Here is a 20,747-nt window from a genome sequence, read left to right as displayed (position 1 = left end):
TGGACAGTTTAGCAGTGTCTGTGAAGATGAACGTGCTCCTGTTTGCCCCGGGCCTCCTCTTCCTCCTGCTGTCTGAGTTTGGCCTGATGAGGGCCATACCCAAGCTCTCTCTCTGTGCTGCCATCCAGGTTAGGATCTCCTTCATCTGCTTTAACTGTTACATTTCGATTTTAGACACAGATGCTTGTCATAGCGTTGACTATCTTTAAATGTGAAGACTGTATATTATCAAATCAATTCTTTATGTGTAATTATTCCGTAATTCAACGAATCATGGAATAGTAATTAACTAGGAAGTTGGGGCACAATGGGATAATGTTGTTTATAGAGTGTCAATTTCCCAAATATATAACTCTTCAGATATTTTCATACATTAATAAGTGACTAATCAATAAGGTATTATTACCTCATCAGTCTCATTCCTGAATGTCACAAACCCTTGGATATCTGCACGAACCCTAACATAGATCATGAGTCAGCGATATACAAATTGGCTTAATTATGTGTTTACTAAGTAACTTACTCACAGAATTACATAAACACATATAAGGTCATACATTGGTTACTGACATGATAGAAAAGTCCCTAGTGGGCTAAGCTGATATGATGGCTTGGTAGACAAAGGAAAGGGGTGGGGACAGTTCAAGAGTGGGAAACTCAGAGGATTCACTGTAATACAGTGGATAACTACACTCATGAAATGCTAATACTTTTAACATGAACAGCCGCTTATTCGAAAATAAATTGAAATTGACATATTTACGAGTGTATGCCTTTGCTGTCCCTCTCTGCGATCGCTGGTCCGTCTGCTGGATAGTCGTCAGAAAGCCTCTGGTTTGTCCACCAGAGATCAAAGTCTGTCGGAGTTGTAGGTTGGGTACTTCAGAGTACCATTTGGAAATGTTCGTAGATCGGATGCGTTTACCAGACTAAAGTATTTAAACAGCTGCAGCCTGAATAATTGGTCTTTAGTTTGTAACGACAGCTCCATGTTTTCTGTCTGGGCTCACGGTATACACCCTAAAGGGCCACGTCGTGACATGTTTCTTGTCTCCAGAGTTCCATCCCATCTCCACATTGTGTGGACAATCAGGTTTTTCCTACTCTATTTCCATTCTGTTCATTGTCCATCTTTACTCCACCTCCCTCCCCTCACTTCTCTCCCTATCACAGATGTTGTTGGGCCTACCCTTCCTGATGGAGAATCCCATTGGCTATATGACCCGGGCCTTTGACTTGGGTCGTCAGTTTATGTTCAAGTGGACAGTGAACTGGCGCTTCCTGCCTGAGTGGCTGTTCCTGAGTTGCTACTTCCACCTGGTGCTTCTGGCTGCCCACCTGCTAGCCCTGCTGCTGTTTGCCCTGTGCCGCTGGAAGAGGTGAGAGATGTGGCTACTGGGTTTATCACTAGGATTAGATATTTTCATGGTCAGGATGAAACTCTTGGCCAATAGTGTAGCCTAAAATGAACCACACAGCCTAACTGACAAGCACACCAATGCTTGAGTCTGGCTATCTCTGCTTTTTGTTGTTACCGGACATGCTTTCTGATTTAATTAAACCAACTAATTTTCCCCTCAGGCCTGGAGAGAGCATCATGGAACTGCTGAAGGAGCCAGGCAAGCGAGTAATCCCTGCCCAGAAACTCACCTCAGATCATATCCTTTCTTCAGTCTGTCTCTGGAGCCATGAGTAGAAACACTGTACCATTGTGGTGTTTTCTATATCTCTAATTCTTATCTTATTAGGTCTGTCTCTATGGCCATAAAGTACCAGGGTCTAGTATATCACTAAAGAGGGTTATTAGTGGGTTAAAGTGTTCCAAAAGCCAATTATATTAGACCTTAACAGCCGATCACAGATGGTGCTGATCCTCTTCACGTCTAACTTCATCGGCATGTGCTTCAGCCGCTCGCTGCACTACCAGTTCTACGTCTGGTACTTCCACACCCTACCTTTCCTTCTCTGGAGCGGAGGAGTGAAGAAGCTGGCTCACCTACTCAGGTAAGAGGGGACGGGACATACCTTTGGCTACAATGTTGCGAGCAGATTTAGGAACCAATATGAGCCTAGATGGGTCAAAAATACCTGTTATTGTCACTCCATGTGTTCTTCCATTATATCTAACGTGGTGTTTCTGTGGACAGGGTTTTGATCCTCGGCCTGGTGGAGCTGTCGTGGAACACCTACCCTTCTACTACACACAGTTCAGCAGCCCTCCATGTCTGTCATCTCATCATGCTGCTCTCCCTGTGGTTCGCCCCCGGGGTAGAGGAGAAGACCAAGAGCAAGTGAGCTTTTCCCCTAGGAGACCTTCCCGTCGTGGGGGTCTGGTCGACCATCTCCACCCTGCTCTCACCCCAGGCTGGTTCTCACCCTTCACACTGTCTTGCCCATCTCGCTGTAGCTCTGTGCTAATGTATAGCGTAACGTACAGGTGGGAGAAGGTACAGCGTGAGACTGCATGTGGAAGGCACATGCAGGATCGTTTGGTGGGAGGAGGTCCTGAAAACAATTAGGATTCTCAGGTTAAAGAATTAAATCTAATTTAGGTGGGAGTCTAGTGTGGGAGTCTCGTTGTGAGGAGAAATGCTTTGCTGTGTTGTCGATAAGACATCTTAAGTAAGGGTCTCTTACTTCCAGTATGTATTTTTTATGGAGAAACTGCCTTTAGCCCATGATTTGTCCTGTTAGGTATTATCACTGGTCTTGCTGATAGTAGAGAATAGTCAAACTGTTAGTACAGTAGTTCCTCATCCTGGCAATCAGCTGGTCTGAACTTCTGTTACTGGACTATTTGTTGATGTAAAGATCCTGGTCCGCTGTAGCTCAGTTGGTAGAGCATGGCGCTTGCAATGCCAGGATAGTGGGTTCGATTCCATGGGCCACCCATGTATAAAAAAAAAATGTATGCATGACTCAGTTCTTTTGGATGAAAGCATCTGCTAAATGGCATATTACATTAAAGATGGTTTCTATGTTTTTTTTTAATGAAGCTTTAAATTGAACTGTCCTCTGCAATAAGCTTTTGGTACCACCCATTGGGCACAATGGGAATGACGTAGCCTAGCTACCACAAGGCTTACTATAGGCTTATTCATAATAAATGGCATTTCATATAACAATATGACCATGCAAATCTAAGCTGTTGACAATCATGGTTATCTGTTGGTTTGTTAAAAAATCTAAATGTTCTAAGAGTTTGGTTTTCAGTGTGGTGTGCAGTAGACTAAATAAAAGGCCAGTTTCCCGCACCTAGATTAAGCCTACCCCTTGTCAAAACACACACTGAAGTTATTTTAGTTAAGAATAGAGAGAGTTCAGTGAGCTAATGTTGGTATTTTGGTGAACTGTCCCTTTTATATGAATACCGAACTGTACCTTTTTAAGTATGAACTCTTTTAATGTGCTGCCATAGATGATGTTTAGCGTAGTTTAATGCTCATATTTGTTTGCTGATATACAGTTGGAGTTGGAAGTTTACACTTAGGTTGGAGTCATTAAAACTCGTTTTTCAACCACTCCACAAATTTTGTGTTAACAAACTCGGTTAGGACATCTACTTTGTGCATGACACAGGTAATTTTTCCAACAGTTGTTTACAGACAGATCTGTACAAACAATAGTACGCAAGTATAAACACCATGGGCCCACGCAGCCGTCATACCGCTCAGAAAGGAGACGCGTTCTGTCTCCTAGAGATGAACGTACTTTGGTGCGAAAAGTGCAAATCAATCCCAGAACAGCAAAGGCCCTTGTGAAGATGCTGGAGGAAACGGGCACAAAAGTATCTATATCCACAGAAAAAAGAGTCCTATATTGACATAACCTGAAAGGCCTCTCAGCAAGGAAGAAGCCACTGCTCCAAAACCGCCATAAAAAAGCCAGACTACGGTTTGCAACTGTACATGGGGACAAAGATCGTACTTTTTTGGAGAAATGTCCTCTGGTCTGATGAAACAAAAATAGAACTGTTTGGCCATAATGACCATCGTTATTTTTGGTGGAAAAAGGGGGAGGATTGCAAGCCGAAGAACACCATCCCAACCGTGAAGCACGGGGGTGGCAGCATCATGTTGTGGGGGTGCTTTTCTGCAGGAGGAACTGGTGCACTTCACAAATTAGATGGCATCATGAGGGAAATTTTGTGGATATATTAAAGCAACATCTCAAGACATCAGCCAGGAAATTAAAGCTTGGTTGAAAATGGGTCTTCCAAATGGACAATGACCCCAAGCATACTTCCAAAGTTGTGGCAAGATGGCTTAAGGACAACAAAGTCAAGGTATTGGAGTGGCCATCACAAAGCTGTGTCAGGAGGAATGGGTCAAAATTCATCCAACTTATTGTGGGAAGCTTGTGGAAGGCTACCCAAAACGTTTGACCCAAGTTAAACATTTTAAAGGCAATACTACCAAATACTAATTTAGTGTATGTAAACTTCTGACCCACTGGGAATGTGATGAAAGAAATAAAAGCTGAAATAAATAATTCTCTCTACTATTATTCTGACATTTCACATTCTTAAAATAAAGTGGTGATCCTAACTGACCTAAGACAGGAAATTATTACTAGGATTAAATGTTAGGAATTGTGAAAAACTGAGTTTAAATGTATTTGGCTAAGGTGTACTGTATGTAAACTTCTGACTTCAACTGTATGTTTTGATTTGCATGAGTGTTTGTGTTACAGAGATTGGAGATTTATTCTGTTGATAATGAAAATAAAATGTGTATCTGTGTAAAGAAATGAGAATTGAATGTAATTCAGTCAGTCCTTTGATTCTACACTTTAATGCAAGTTAGACATGCTACCTAGTTAATGGGTAATTCAGCTCAGATTTATTTGAGCTGTAACTCAAATAAAATAAAGAAGAAGAAAAGGTGCTATCTAGAACCTTATACAGTTATTTGGCTGTACCTGTAGGTGAACCCTTTGAAGAACCTGTTTTTGTTCCAGGTAGAACACTTTTCGGTTCCATGTAGATCCCTTTCCACAGCTGGTGCTACAAAAGGGGTCTACCTGGAACCAAAAAGGGTTGTCCTATAGGGACAACCAAAGAACCCTGTTTTTTCTCCGAAGGGTGTAGATGAACAATAACATTATGAATGTGCATATGGAGTGATGGGGTGATCCAAGTGGTTGAAGGGTTTGATTTGACATTTAGCCAATGTAATGGCACTTACTGCTGTCACAAGAATTCTGGCTGCAGGGGGAGGCAGGAGTTTCCCAGACAGGGACGATACAACAAAACAAAATGGCTATTACAAGAACTGGAGTTAATTATTGTAAGTAAATGTGTTACCTGTCAGGTATTTTAAATGTCTGTAATGTCTACTTGTTAAAAGTCTAGGTTTATGACAGACTGTAGTTATACTGTGTTGTAGGTTTATGACTGACTGTAGTTATACTGTGTTGTAGGTTTATGACTGACTGTAGTTATACTGTGTTGTAGGTTTATGACTGACTGTAGTTATACTGTATTATAGGTTTATGACAGACTGTAGTTATACTGTATTGTAGGTTTTTGACAGACTGTAGTTATACTGTATTGTAGGTTTTTGACAGACTTTAGTTATACTGTGTTGTAGGTTTTTGACAGACTGTAGTTATACTGTATTGTAGGTTTTTGACAGACTTTAGTTATACTGTGTTGTAGGTTTTTGACAGACTGTAGTTATACTGTGTTGTAGGTTTTTGACAGACTGTAGTTATACTGTATTGTAGGTTTATGACAGACTGTAGTTATACTGTATTGTAGGTTTATGACAGACTGTAGTTATACTGTATTGTAGGTTTATGACAGACTGTAGTTATACTGTATTGTAGGTTTATGACAGACTGTAGTTATACTGTATTGTAGGTTTATGACAGACTGTAGTTATACTGTATTGTAGGTTTATGACAGACTGTAGTTATACTGTATTGTAGGTTTTTGACAGACTGTAGTTATACTGTATTGTAGGTTTTTGACAGACTGTAGTTATACTGTATTGTAGGTTTTTGACAGACTTTAGTTATACTGTGTTGTAGGTTTACCTGTGGAGTTGCAGGTGTCCTCAAAGTCCTCACTGTCTGCTGGAGGGGCGTCGGCCCAGTCCCACAGAGTAGGCTCTCCGTCTAAGACTGCCTTACTGGGAGCTCCGCCGGTTCCCTAAACGCACCACTACACCTGGCTGTTATCCAAAACCATACTCCTCGGAGCCTTGTTCCTCTCTAAGGGCTCCATTCAATCCATATCGTGTGTGTATATGTACAGTCATTTCAGTAGATCCAGCCTTTGCCTGAAATGTCTTAGGGGTCTGTTCAATCCGCATCGCGGAAGTTCATTGTTAGAGTGACTGAAATTTAAAGGCAATGTTCCCGCGTTAGTGGAGTCTGTATTCATGGTAAACGCTGCATATGTCCGCTCAATCGGAAACTATCACAAAATATTTAACTCTTCAGCGATACAGATTGAGTAGAGCCCCATGTTTCTTCCTAGGTTCCTCCTGTTTTCGAGGGACTTTTTCCTAGCCACTGTGCTTCTGCATCAGCATTGCTGTGATTCTCACGCTTTCTACAGTGTATTTCCCCATTTGTTCACCCAAGTTAAATGATTTACATTCCCCACTAGGGGGCAGTGATGTCACTTCTCTCACCTTGGGCTGCAGTCTCTCCTCCTCACCCAAGAACTCTGTGGTTCCACCTGTCACCTTGGCAACGCCCTGTAGGAGCCTCCTGCAGGCTTGGGGGCCAAGACCAAAGCACCTGGTATAACAACAAAATAACCTCTTATTCAGTTAATACAGAGACAGTCTTTAAAGGAAAGGGAGGTTACCTAGTCAGTTCTACAACTGAATGCATTCATTCTGGAATGTGTCTTCTGCATTTAACCCAACTGTGTCCTTCCGTATCTAAACTGGAGTTAACCTGAGTTAGTAACTACACACAGCAATCAAAAGCCATTTAACTAATTGAATGGTTGCAAGGGCCACAGGCAAGACTAATTGAAAAGGCCAATTGACAGCTACCTCTGTCTGGCAGAACAGACAGACTTTGTCTCCGGTTCACCCACCCACACACGTTATTACCTCTTGTCTCAATGGAGATATGGACTGGCTAAAGCAAATCCTGTTGATGTGTTCTGCAATGTATTTCCTGGCAGTGAGATGTACGTACTGCTGGACTGGCCAAGTAGAGGGGATGGTCCTTGTTGCGTGGCTGTGGCTCTCCTCCAAAACCTCTCCATACCATGTTTTAACAGTACAGTAATGCACTTTCAGGGTTCCTAGAGATTTGCGGTTTGAATTTTAAGCATGTGACTATGTGGGTGGCTAGACTTAGGCTTGATTAAATATTCTCTGATATCTTTCAGGTCTACAGCAGCAGATAGTTGTCACAGCAACAAGAGGAGAGCCAGGGGTGAGATGCCTGAAAACCACCTGTTGTTGGTTTGTCTGTCCTCTCTCAGTATTTCTCACTCTCCATCCTCTGACTGCTTTCCTCTCCCTTGTTTGTTGGTCCAGCACTGTAGTCAACACCACTGGCACTGGCAAAGAGGAGCGGTACTGAGAGGTAGACTGGCAAAGAGGAGCGGTACTGAGAGGTAGACTGGCAAAGAGGAGCGGTACTGAGAAGTAGACTGGCAAAAGAGGAGCGGTACTGAGAAGTAGACTGGCAAAAGAGGAGCGGTACTGAGAAGTAGACTGGCAAAAGAGGAGCGGTACTGAGAAGTAGACTGGCAAAAGAGGAGCGGTACTGAGAAGTAGACTGGCAAAAGAGGAGCGGTACTGAGAAGTAGACTGGCAAAAGAGGAGCGGTACTGAGAAGTAGACTGGCAAAAGAGGAGCGGTACTGAGAAGTAGACTGGCAAAAGAGGAGCGGTACTGAGAAGTAGACTGGCAAAAGAGGAGCGGTACTGAGAAGTAGACTGGCAAAAGAGGAGCGGTACTGAGAAGTAGACTGGCAAAAGAGGAGCGGTACTGAGAAGTAGACTGGCAAAAGAGGAGCGGTACTGAGAAGTAGACTGGCAAAAGAGGAGCGGTACTGAGAGGAGACTGGCAAAAGAGGAGCGGTACTGAGAGGTAGACTGGCAAAAGAGGAGCGGTACTGAGAAGTAGACTGGCAAAAGAGGAGCGGTACTGAGAAGTAGACTGGCAAAAGAGGAGAGGGAGAAGAGAAAAAGAGGAGGGGGGAGGGATGGAAGGGGATGATGGGAGGATATGAGGGGAGGATGGGGGGATGGGAGGAGCGACTGAGCGGAGGCCAGATTAATAAAAGGACATCAAAGGCAGATGGAGGGATGGGATGAAAGAGCGCCGCCCATTTGTCCCATGCCATCCCTCTCCGCTCTGCCTCAGCTGGCTTACAGATCTCAGGACCATTGTGTTGTACGGGTATATGGAGGGGGCTCGGCCACGACACACACACGAACACACACACACACACACACACACACACACACACACACACACACACACACAACAGTACAAGCACACAGCACTGCAAACTTCTGAACAACAAAGAGACAAGCATACAAAAACACACATTCACACACACATGGTCACACACACTCTCACACGTATGTTGTTGGCAGTGTGAACCCTGCCGTCAGCGTTGGCCTGTGGTGAGGGTCGGGGCGGGCACGTTTGATGCTGTCCCGTTACGAGCCATGCCGCGTTTCATTGTTCAGCCGCTCACTTGGCTTGAAGATGACTCTAATTTGCCTCCTATGGGTTGTCAGATGTTTGCTTAGCATGGACCTCTAGCTAGAGTGTGACCATAGACCACGTCCACTCCACTAACAGTCTGTGTGTGGGTGTACGGAACATTGTGTCTGTGTCGGTGGTGTACTCATCTGAGGTTGGCGTTAGTGTCACCTTTGATGTACAGTACCAGTCAAACATTTGGACACACCTACTCATTTCAAGGGTTTTTCTTTAAATGTACTATTTTCTACATTGTAGAATAATAGTGAAGTCATCAAAACTATGAAATAACACATGGAATTATGTAGTAACCAAAAAAGTGTTAAACAAATCAAAATATATTTTAGATTTTAGTTTCTTCAAAGTAGCCACCCTTTGCCTTGATGACAGCTTTGCACACTCTTGGCATTCTCTCATGATTCCATATGTGTTATTTCATAGTTTCGATGTCTCAATATTATTCTACAATGTAGGAAATAGTCAAAATAAAGAAAAAACCTGGAATGACTAGGACTAAAAAATCTTGGTCGATCAACAGCCTATCAACCAAACAATCGACCAGTCGACTAATTGGGATCAGCCCTACAGTAAACGTAGGCAAAAAAAGTAATAGTTAGTCAAGAACGTCCTAGAGAATATGTAAACTGCCTAACCAGCTCTGCTACGGTGAGTAAAATGATCAAAGTGAGGTGTGCTCTCATTTGTGTCTGGAAGAAGTTAGCAAGCTAGCCTGTTAGCTTGGGTGCTTGGTTGGGACAAGCATGCAGTGGCAGGCAAGCTGCAGAAGGAAGAGCAGCCTACAATTCCACATAATTTATCAGTGCAATTTTAAGGGCCAACTAGCTGACAAAGTTTGAGAGGGTTTATCTAATGTTCCCTCGTTAGATTTTAGCTCATCTTGCTCTGGCTAGCATTAGTTGTTGTTCTTGTTGTTGTTGATGTGCATAACTGAGGGAGAGAGAGCCTACCTTTTCATGGTTATTTGATAAATAATACTGTAAAGTTCCCGAAGTTAAGAGGACTCCCGTGGTATTTATCTACATACACTGCTCAAAAAAACAAAGGGAACACTTAAACAACACAATGTAACTCCAAGTCAATCACACTTCTGTGAAATCAAACTGTCCACTTAGGAAGCAACACTGATTGACAGGGGAGTTTTTCCTAGCCACCGTGCTTCTACACCTGCATTGCTTGCTGTTTGGGGTTTTAGGCTGGGTTTCTGTACAGCACTTTGAGATATCAGCTGATGTAAGAAGGGCTATATAAATACATTTGATTTGATTTGACAATAAATTTCACATGCTGTTGTGCAAATGGAATAGACAACAGGTGGAAATTATAGGCAATTAGCAAGACACCCCCAATAAAGGAGTGGTTCTGCAGGTGGTGATCACAGACCACTTCTCAGTTCCTATGCTTCCTGGCTGATGTTTTGGTCACTTTTGAATGCTGGCGGTGCTTTCACTCTAGTGGTAGCATGAGACGGAGTCTACAACCCACACAAGTGGCTCAGGTAGTGCAGCTCATCCAGGATGGCACATCAATGCGAGCTCTGGCAAGAAGGTTTGCTGTGTCTGTCAGCGTAGTGTCCAGAGCATGGAGGCGCTACTAGGAGACAGGCCAGTACATCAGGAGACGTGGAGGAGGCCGTAGGAGGACAACAACCCAGCAGCAGGACCGCTACCTCCGCCTTTGTGCAAGGAGGAGCAGGAGGAGCACTGCCAGAGCCCTGCAAAATGACCTCCAGCAGGCCACAAATGTGCATGTGTCTGCTCAAACGATCAGAAACAGACTCCATGAGGGTGGTATGAGGGCCCGACGTCCACAGGTGGGGGTTGTGCTTACAGCCCAACACCGTGCAGGACGTTTGGCATTTGCCAGAGAACACCAAGATTGGCAAATTTGCCACTGGCGCCCTGTGCTCTTCACAGATGAAAGCAGGTTCACACTGAGCACATGTGACAGACGTGACAGAGTCTGGAGACGCCGTGGAGAATGTTCTGCTGCCTGCAACATCCTCCAGCATGACCGGTTTGGCGGTGGGTCAGTCATGGTGTGGGGTGGCATTTCTTTGGGGGGGTCGCACAGCCCTCCATGTGCTCGCCAGAGGTAGCCTGACTGCCATTAGGTACCGAGATGAGATCCTCAGACCCCTTGTGAGACCATATGCTGGTGCGGTTGGCCCTGGGTTCCTCCTAATGCAAGGCAATGCTAGACCTCATGTGGCTGGAGTGTGTCAGCAGTTCCTGCAAGAGGAAGGCATTGATGCTATGGACTGGCCCGCCCGTTCCCCAGACCTGAATCCAATTGAGCACATCTGGGACATCATGTCTCGCTCCATCCACCAACGCCACGTTGCACCACAGACTGTCCAGGAGTTGGCGGATGCTTTAGTCCAGGTCTGGGAGGAGATCCCTCTAGAGACCATCTGCCACCTCATCAGGAGCATGCCCAGGCGTTGTAGGGAGGTCATACAGGCACGTGGAGGCCACACACACTACTGAGCCTCATTCTGACTTGTTTTAAGGACATTACATCAAAGTTGGATCAGCCTGTAGTGTGGTTTTCCACTTTAATTTTGAGTGTGACTCCAAATCCAGACCTCCATGGGTTGAGAAATTGGATTTCAATTGATTATTTTTGTGTGATTTTGTTGTCAGCACATTCAACTATGTAAAGAAAAAAGTATTTAATAAGATTATTTCATTCATTCAGATCTAGGATGGGTTATTTTAGTGTTCCCTTTATTTTTTTGAGCAGTGTATTTGAAGAAATCCATTCAGGTGTATTTTGTGGCTTTTGGCGAATGTGCTCTAATGATCTAAAGTCTCGCTGTTGCAACTGCCTGTAAAAACACAGTCCAGTTCAAAGTGAATGATGGCAAGCCCATGTGGGAAGTGGCTTGTTTGTAAACTCAGCAAAAAATAAACGTCCCTTTTTCAGGACCCTGTCTTTAAAAGAAAATTAGTAAAAATCCAAACAACTTCACAGATCTTCATTGTAAAGGGTTTAAACACTGTTTCCCGTGCTTGTTCAGTGAACCATAAACAATTAATGAACATGCACCTGTGGAACGGTCGTTAAAACATGAACAGCTTACAGACGGTAGGCAATTAAGGTCACAGTTATTGAAACTTAGGAAACTAAAGATGCCTTTCTACTGACTCTGAAAAACACCAAAAGAAAGATGCCCAGGGTCCCTGCTCATCTGCGTGAACGTGCCTTAGGTATACTGTAAGGAGGCATGAGGACTGCAGATGTGGCCAGGGCAATAAATTGCAATGTCCGTACTGTGAGACGCCTAAGACAGCGCTACAGGGAGACAGGATGGACAGCTGATCATCCTCGCAGTGGCAGACCACGTGTAACAACACCTGCACAGGATCGGTACATCTGAACATCACACCTGCAGGACAGGTACAGGATGGCAACAACAACTGCCCGAGTTACACCAGGAACGCACAATCCCTCCATCAGTGCTCAGACTGTCCACAATAGGCTGAGAGAGGCTGGACTGAGGGCTTGTAGGCCTGTTGTAAGGCAGGTCCTCACCAGACATCACCGACAACAACTTCGCCTATGGGCACAAACCCACCGTCGCTGGACCAGACAGGACTGGCAAAAAGTGTTCTACACTGACGAGTCGCGGTTTTGTCTCACCAGGGATGATGGTCGGATTCGCGTTTATCGTCGAAGGAAGGAGCGTTACATCGAGGCCTGTACTCTGGAGCGGGATCGATTTGGAGGTGGAGGGTCCATCATGGTCTGGGGCGGTGTGTCACAGCATCATCGGACTGAGCTTGTTGTCATTGCAGGCAATCTCAACGCTGTGCGTTTACAGGGAAGACATCCTCCTCCCTCATGTGGTACCCTTCCTGCAGGCTCATCCTGACATGACCCTCCAGCATGACAATGCCACCAGCCATACTGCTTGTTCTGTGAGTGATTTCCTGCAAGACAGGAATGTCAGTGTTCTGCCATGGCCAGCGAAGAGCCCGGATCACAATCCCATTGAGCACGTCTGGAACCTGTTGGATCGGAGGGTGAGGGCTAGGGCTGTTCCCCCCAGAAATGTCCGGGCACTTGCAGGTGATTTGGTGGAAGAGTGGGGCAACATCTCACAGCAAGAACTGGCAAATCTGGTGCAGTCCATGAGGAGGAGATGCACTGCAGTACTTAATGCAGCTGGTGGCCACACCAGATAGTGACTGTTACTTTTGATTGATGACCCCCCCCCCCCCCCCCCCTTTGTTCAGGGACACATTATTACATCTCTGTTAGTCACATGTCTGTGGAACTTGTTCAGTTTATGTCTCAGTTGTTGAATCTTGTTATGTTCATACAAATATTTACACATGTTAAGTTTGCTGAAAATAAACGCAGTTGACAGTGAGAGAACGTTTCATTTTCTGCTGAGTTTTTAAAGGCCTACTGTAGCCCTGATTGGCTATGGCACACCGTTCTGTGTAGACTCCATTTCTGGTCGAGACAGATGTTTTTAATTAGGTTTCATTTACTGCAGTGTCTATTAATTGTCCAAACGCATTGATGCATTCCCTTGTCAGAATAGTTTTTTTGAGTGTAATATTCTTCCTCGGGTGTATATGTACATATTTTAATAAGATTTTGTGTTGCTAAATGCTGTCAGTTCCACTTTAAATGACACCCCTTCAAATTAGTATATTCGGCTAATTATGCCACACCGTTGTTTACAGGTGTATAAAATCGAGCACAGAGCCATACAATCGCCATAGACAAACATTGCCATTAGAATGGCCTTACTGAAGAGCTCAGTGACATTCAACGTGGCACCGTCATAGGATGCCATGTTTCCAAAAAGTCAGTTTGTCAAATTTCTGCCCTGGTAGAGCTGTCCCGGTCAACTGTAAATGCTGTTATTGTGAAGTGGAAATATCTAGGAGCAACAACGGCTCAGCCGCAAAGTGGTAGGCCACACAAGCTCTCAGAATGGGACAGCAGAGCGCTGAAGCGCGTACCACGTAAAAATTGTCTGTCCTCGGTTGCAACACTCGCTACTGAGTTCCAAACTGCCTCTGGAAGCAACGTCAGCACAAGAACTGTTCTCCAAAAACGAACATCTTTTGACTGGTACTGTAGGTTCTGGTACTGTGACGCCCTGACCATAGAGAGCCCTTTTATTGTTCTATTTTGGTTAGGTCAGGGTGTGATTTGGGTGGGCATTCTAGATTTTGTAGTTCTATGTTCCATTCTATGTTTTCTATTTCTTTGTTGTTTGGCCGAGTATGGTTCCTAATCAGAGGCAGCTGTCTATCGTTGTCTCTGATTGGGAATCATACTTAGGCAGCCCTTTTTCCCACTTTCAGTTGTGGGATCTTGTTTTTGTACAGCTCAGTTAGCCTGCAGAACGTGACCTTTGTTTTCCATTGTTTATTGTTTTGTTTTAGTGTTCTGAGTTAAATAAAGATAATAATGAGCACTTACCACGCTGCACCTCGGTCTACTCCTTACGACGATCGTCACAGAAGATCCCACCACAATAAGACCAAGCAGCGTGGAATGGACCAGTGGACTTGGGAGGAAATACTGGACAGGAAAGGACCCTGGAGGCAGGCTGGGGAGTATCGCCGTCCTAAAGAGGAGATTGAGGCAGCGAAAGCGGGGCGGCGATATTACGAGGCACTATACCAACCACGAGGCAAGTGCGAGAGGCAGCCCCAAATGTTTTTTTGGGGGGGCACACGGGGAGATTGGCAGAGTCAGGGTGGAGACCTGAGCCAACTCCCCGTGCTTACCGTGGAGAGAGTAGGACTGGTCAGGCACCGGGTTATGTGGTAATGCGCACGGTGTCTCCAGTGCGCAGCCACAGCCTGGTGCACTCTGTGCAAGCTCCCCGCAGTGGCCGTGCTAGAGTTGGCATTCAGCCAGGAAGGATTGTGCCGGCTCAGCGTTCCTGGTCTCCGGTGCGTCTCTTCGGCCCAGATTATCCTGCGCCAGCTCTACGCACGGTACCCCCAGTTCGCCAGCACAAACCAGTGAGGCCTGTTCCAACGCCCCGCGCTTGCCGGGCTATGGGGAGGATCCAGCCAGGACGGGTTGTGCCAGCCATACGCTCCAGACCTCCAGTGCGCCTCCACGGCCCAGTATATCCTGCGCCAGTTCTACGCATTGTGTCGCCAGTGCGCCTGCACAGCCCAGTTCGTCCTGTGCCAGCGCCCCGCCCTTGCCGGACTAAAGTAAGCATCGAGCCAGGACGGGTTGTGCCAGCCCCATGCATCAGGCCTCCAGTGCGCCTCCCCAGTCCGGAGCCTCCAGCGACGTTCCCTAGTCCGGTGAAACCTGTTCCGGCTCCACGTAAGAAGCCTCCAGTGATGATCGATGGTCCGAAGCCTCCAGTGATGATCCATGTCACGAAGCCTGTAGTGATGATCCATGGCCCGGAGCCTCCAGTGATAATCCATGGCGCGAGGGGCCGGCCCGGAGCCGAGGGGCCTGGCCGAGCCTCCGGATAATCCATGGCCCGGAGCCTCCAGTGATGATCCATGGCACAAAGCCTCCAGTGGTGATCCATGGCGCGGAGCCTGCAGTGAAGATCCATGGCATGGAGCCTGCAGCAACGGTCCCCAGTCCGGAACCTCCTGAGACGGCCCACAGTCCGGAACCTCCTGAGACGGCCCACATTCCGGAACCTCCTGAGACGGCCCACAGTCCGGAACCTCCTGAGACGGCCCACAGTCCGGAACCTCCTGAGACGGCCCACAGTCCAGAGTCTTCAGCGATGATCCACGGTCCGGTGCCTCTGACGACGATCCACGGTCCAGTGGTACAAAAGCAGATGGATCAGCGGGCGGCGCGGGGGCTACGCCCCAAACCAGAGCCGCCACCATGGGTAGATGCCCACCCGGACCCTCCCCTATAGGTTCAGGTTTGCGGCCGGGAGTCCGCACCTTTGGGAGGGGGGAGGGGGGGTACTGTCACACCCTGACCATAGAGAGCCCTTTTATTGCTCTATGTTCCATTCTATGTTTTCTATTTCGTTGTTGTTTGGCCGAGTATGGTTCCTAATCAGAGGCAGCTGTCTATCGTTGTCTCTGATTGGGAATCATACTTAGGCAGCCCTTTTTCCCACTTTCAGGTGTGGGATCTTGTTTTTGTACAGCTCAGTTAGCCTGCAGAACGTGACCTTCATTTTCCGTTGTTTATTGTTTTGTTTTAGTGTTCTGAGTTAAATAAAGATAATAATGAACACTTACCACGCTGCACCTTGGTCTACTCCTTACGACGATCGTCACAGGTACAGACGTCTCAAGAACCTGTGTGATGGGTGTCTGAACAACCAGCGCAAAGTTTAACTACTGATTTCCAAAGGAAAAATTCAACTAAATATAAAGTTTCAACTTAAAGTCACTTTAATTACAATGAAAATCTGTGTCCTACCCTTCATTTGACATATTTGTAATACCTTACAGATTGGGTGGGCTAGGAGTTATAATACCTTATAGATAGGGCTAGGAGTTATAATACCTTATAGACAGGGCTAGAAGTTATAACACCTTAGATAGAGCTAGGAGTTATAATACCTTATATATAGGGCTAAGAGTTAAAATACCTTATAGATAGGGCTAGGAGTTATAATACTTTATAGACAGGCCTAGGAATTATAATACCTTATAGACAGGGCTTGGAGTTATAATACCTTATATTTGGAAAGTATTCAGACCCCTTCCCTTTTTCCACATTTTATTACCTTACAGCTTTATTCTAAAATTAATTAAATAATTTCCCCCCCTCATCAATATACACACAATACCCCATAATGACAAAGCGAAAACAGGTTTTTAGAAATGTTTGCAAATTTGTTAACAGTAAAAAAATCTAAATACCTTATTTACATAAGTATTCAGACTCTTTGCTATGAGACTCGAAATTGAGCTCAGGTGCATCCTGATTCCATTGATCATCCTTGAGATGATCTACAAGTTTCTACAAGTTGATTGGAGTCCACCTGTGGTAAATTCAGTTGGTTACACATGATTTGGTAAGGCACACACCTGTCTATGTAAGGTCCCACAGTTGACAGTGCATGTCAGAGCAAAAACCAAGCCATGAGGTCGAAGGAATTGTCCGTAGAGCTCCGAGACAGGATTGTGTCGAGGCACAGATCTGGGGAATTGTACCAAGATATTTCTGAAGCATTGAAGGTCCGCAAGAATACAGTGGCCTCCCATCATTCTTAAATGGAAGAAGTTTGGACCCACCAAGACTCTTCATAGAGCTGGCCGCCCGGCCACACTGAGCAATCATGGGAGAAAGGCCTTGGACAGGGAGGTGACTAAGAGCCCGATGGTAACTCTGACCCCCCCAAAAACGATTTGTCACTATGGGGTATTGCGTGTAGATTGATAAGGGGGGGGGGGGGGGGGGTCTGAGTGATGCCCGGGGACATAGTGACCAATGTGGGGCGTTGTCTGAGTGATGCCCGGGGACGTAGTGACCAATGTGGGGCGCTGTCTGAGTGATGCCCGGGGACATAGTGACCAATGTGGGGCGTTGTCTGAGTGATGCCCGGGGACATAGTGACCAATGTGGGGCGCTGTCTGAGTGATGCCTGGGGACATAGTGACCAATGTGGGGCGTTGTCTGAGTGATGCCTGGGGACATAGTGACCATTGTGGGGCGCTGTCTGAGTGATGCCTGGGGACATAGTGACCAATGTGGGGCGCTGTCTGAGTGATGCCTGGGGACATAGTGACCAATGTGGGGCGTTGTCTGAGTGATGCCTGGGGACATAGTGACCATTGTGGGGCGTTGTCTGAGTGATGCCTGGGGACATAGTGACCAATGTGGGGCGTTGTCTGAGTGATGCCTGGGGACATAGTGACCAATGTGGGGCGTTGTCTGAGTGATGCCTGGGGACATAGTGACCAATGTGGGGCGCTGTCTGAGTGATGCCTGGGGACATATTGATCAATGGAGGCGCTGTCTGAGTGATGCCTGGGGGACACATATTGATCAATGGAGGCGCTGTCTGAGTGATGCCCAGGGACACATATTGATCAATGGAGGCGCTGTCTGAGTGATGCCCGGGGGACACATATTGATCAATGGAGGCGCTGTCTGAGTGATGCCCAGGGACACATATTGATCAATGTAGGCGCTGTCTGAGTGATGCCCAGGGACACATATTGATCAATGGAGGCGCTGTCTGAGTGATGCATGGAGACACATATTGATCAATGGAGGCGCTGTCTGAGTGATGCCTGGAGACACATATTGATCAATGGAGGCGCTGTCTGAGTGATGCCCGGGGACACATATTGATCAATGTGGGGCGCTGTCTGAGTGATGCCTGGGGACGTAGTGACCAATGTGGGGCGCTGTCTGAGTGATGCCTGGGGACAAAGTGACCAATGTGGGGCGCTGTCTGAGTGATGCCTGGGGACATATTGATCAATGGAGGCGCTGTCTGAGTGATGCCTGGGGACATAGTGACCAATGGAGGCGCTGTCTGAGTGATGCCCGGGGGACACATATTGATCAATGGAGGCGCTGTCTGAGTGATGCCCGGGGACACATATTGATCAATGGAGGCGCTGTCTGAGTGATGCCTGGGGACACATATTGATCAATGGAGGCGCTGTTTGAGTGATGCCCAGGGGACACATATTGATCAATGGAGGCGCTGTCTGAGTGATGGCTGGGGACACATATTGATCAATGGAGGCGCTGTCTGAGTGATGCCTGGGGACACATATTGATCAATGGAGGCGCTGTCTGAGTGATGCCTGGGGACACATATTGATCAATGGAGGCGCTGTTTGAGTGATGCCCAGGGGACACATATTGATCAATGGAGGCGCTGTCTGAGTGATGCCTGGGGACACATATTGATCAATGGAGGCGCTGTCTGAGTGATGCCCGGGGACACATATTGATCAATGTGGGGCGCTGTCTGAGTGATGCCTGGGGACGTAGTGACCAATGTGGGGCGCTGTCTGAGTGATGCCTGGGGACATAGTGACCAATGTGGGGCGCTGTCTGAGTGATGCCTGGGGACATATTGATCAATGGAGGCGCTGTCTGAGTGATGCCTGGGGGACACATATTGATCAATGGAGGCGCTGTCTGAGTGATGCCCAGGGACACATATTGATCAATGGAGGCGCTGTCTGAGTGATGCCCGGGGACACATATTGATCAATGGAGGCGCTGTCTGAGTGATGCCTGGAGACACATATTGATCAATGGAGGCGCTGTCTGAGTGATGCCCGGGGACACATATTGATCAATGGAGGCGCTGTCTGAGTGATGCCCAGGGACACATATTGATCAATGGAGGCGGTGTCTGAGTGATGCCTGAGGACACATATTGATCAATGGAGGCGCTGTCTGAGTGATGCCCGGGGACACATATTGATCAATGGAGGCGCTGTCTGAGTGATGCCTGGGGACACATATTGATCAATGGAGGCGCTGTTTGAGTGATGCCCAGGGGACACATATTGATCAATGGAGGCGCTGTCTGTGTGATGGCTGGGGACACATATTGATCAATGGAGGCGCTGTCTGAGTGATGCCTGGGGACACATATTGATCAATGGAGGCGCTGTCTGAGTGATGCCTGGGGACACATATTGATCAATGGAGGCGCTGTTTGAGTGATGCCTGGGGACGTAGTGACCAATGTGGGGCGCTGTCTGAGTGATGCCTGGGGACATAGTGACCAATGTGGGGCGCTGTCTGAGTGATGCCTGGGGACATAGTGACCAATGTGGGGCGCTGTCTGAGTGATGCCTGGGGACATAGTGACCAATGTGGGGCGTTGTCTGAGTGATGCCTGGGGACATAGTGACCAATGTGGGGCGTTGTCTGAGTGATGCCTGGGGACATAGTGACCAATGTGGGGCGTTGTCTGAGTGATGCCTGGGGACATAGTGACCAATGTGGGGCGCTGTCTGAGTGATGCCTGGGGACATAGTGACCAATGTGGGGCGCTGTCTGAGTGATGCCTGGGGACATATTGATCAATGGAGGCGCTGTCTGAGTGATGCCTGGGGGACACATATTGATCAATGGAGGCGCTGTCTGAGTGATGCCCAGGGACACATATTGATCAATGGAGGCGCTGTCTGAGTGATGCCTGGGGACATAGTGACCAATGTGGGGCGCTGTCTGAGTGATGCCTGGGGACGTAGTGACCAATGTGGGGCGCTGTCTGAGTGATGCCTGGGGACATAGTGACCAATGTGGGGCGCTGTCTGAGTGATGCCTGGGGACATAGTGACCAATGTGGGGCGCTGTCTGAGTGATGCCTGGGGACATAGTGACCAATGTGGGGCGCTGTCTGAGTGATGCCTGGGGACGTAGTGACCAATGTGGGGCGCTGTCTGAGTGATGCCTGGGGACATATTGATCAATGGAGGCGCTGTCTGAGTGATGCCTGGGGGACACATATTGATCAATGGAGGCGCTGTCTGAGTGATGCCCAGGGACACATATTGATCAATGGAGGCGCTGTCTGAGTGATGCATGGAGACACATATTGATCAATGGAGGCGCTGTCTGAGTGATGCCCGGGGACACATATTGATCAATGTGGGGCGCTGTCTGAGTGATGCCTGGGGACGTAGTGACCAATGTGGGGCGCTGTCTGAGTGATGCCTGGGGACATATTGATCAATGGAGGCGCTGTCTGAGTGATGCCTGGGGGACACATATTGATCAATGGAGGCGCTGTCTGAGTGATGCCCGGGGGACACATATTGATCAATGGAGGCGCTGTCTGAGTGATGCCCAGGGACACATATTGATCAATGGAGGCGCTGTCTGAGTGATGCCTGGGGGACACATATTGATCAATGGAGGCGCTGTCTGAGTGATGCCCGGGGGACACATATTGATCAATGGAGGCGCTGTCTGAGTGATGCCCGGGGACACATATTGATCAATGGAGGCGCTGTCTGAGTGATGCCCGGGGACACATATTGATCAATGGAGGCGCTGTCTGAGTGATGGCTGGGGACACATATTGATCAATGGAGGCGCTGTCTGAGTGATGCCCAGGGGACACATATT

This window comes from Salmo salar, chromosome 14, assembly GCF_965601325.2.
Source record: "Salmo salar chromosome 14, fSalSal1, whole genome shotgun sequence".
Lineage (NCBI taxonomy): Eukaryota > Metazoa > Chordata > Actinopteri > Salmoniformes > Salmonidae > Salmo > Salmo salar.
The sequence above is the reverse complement of the archived record's forward strand: the minus strand, read 5'-3'. Positions refer to the sequence as shown.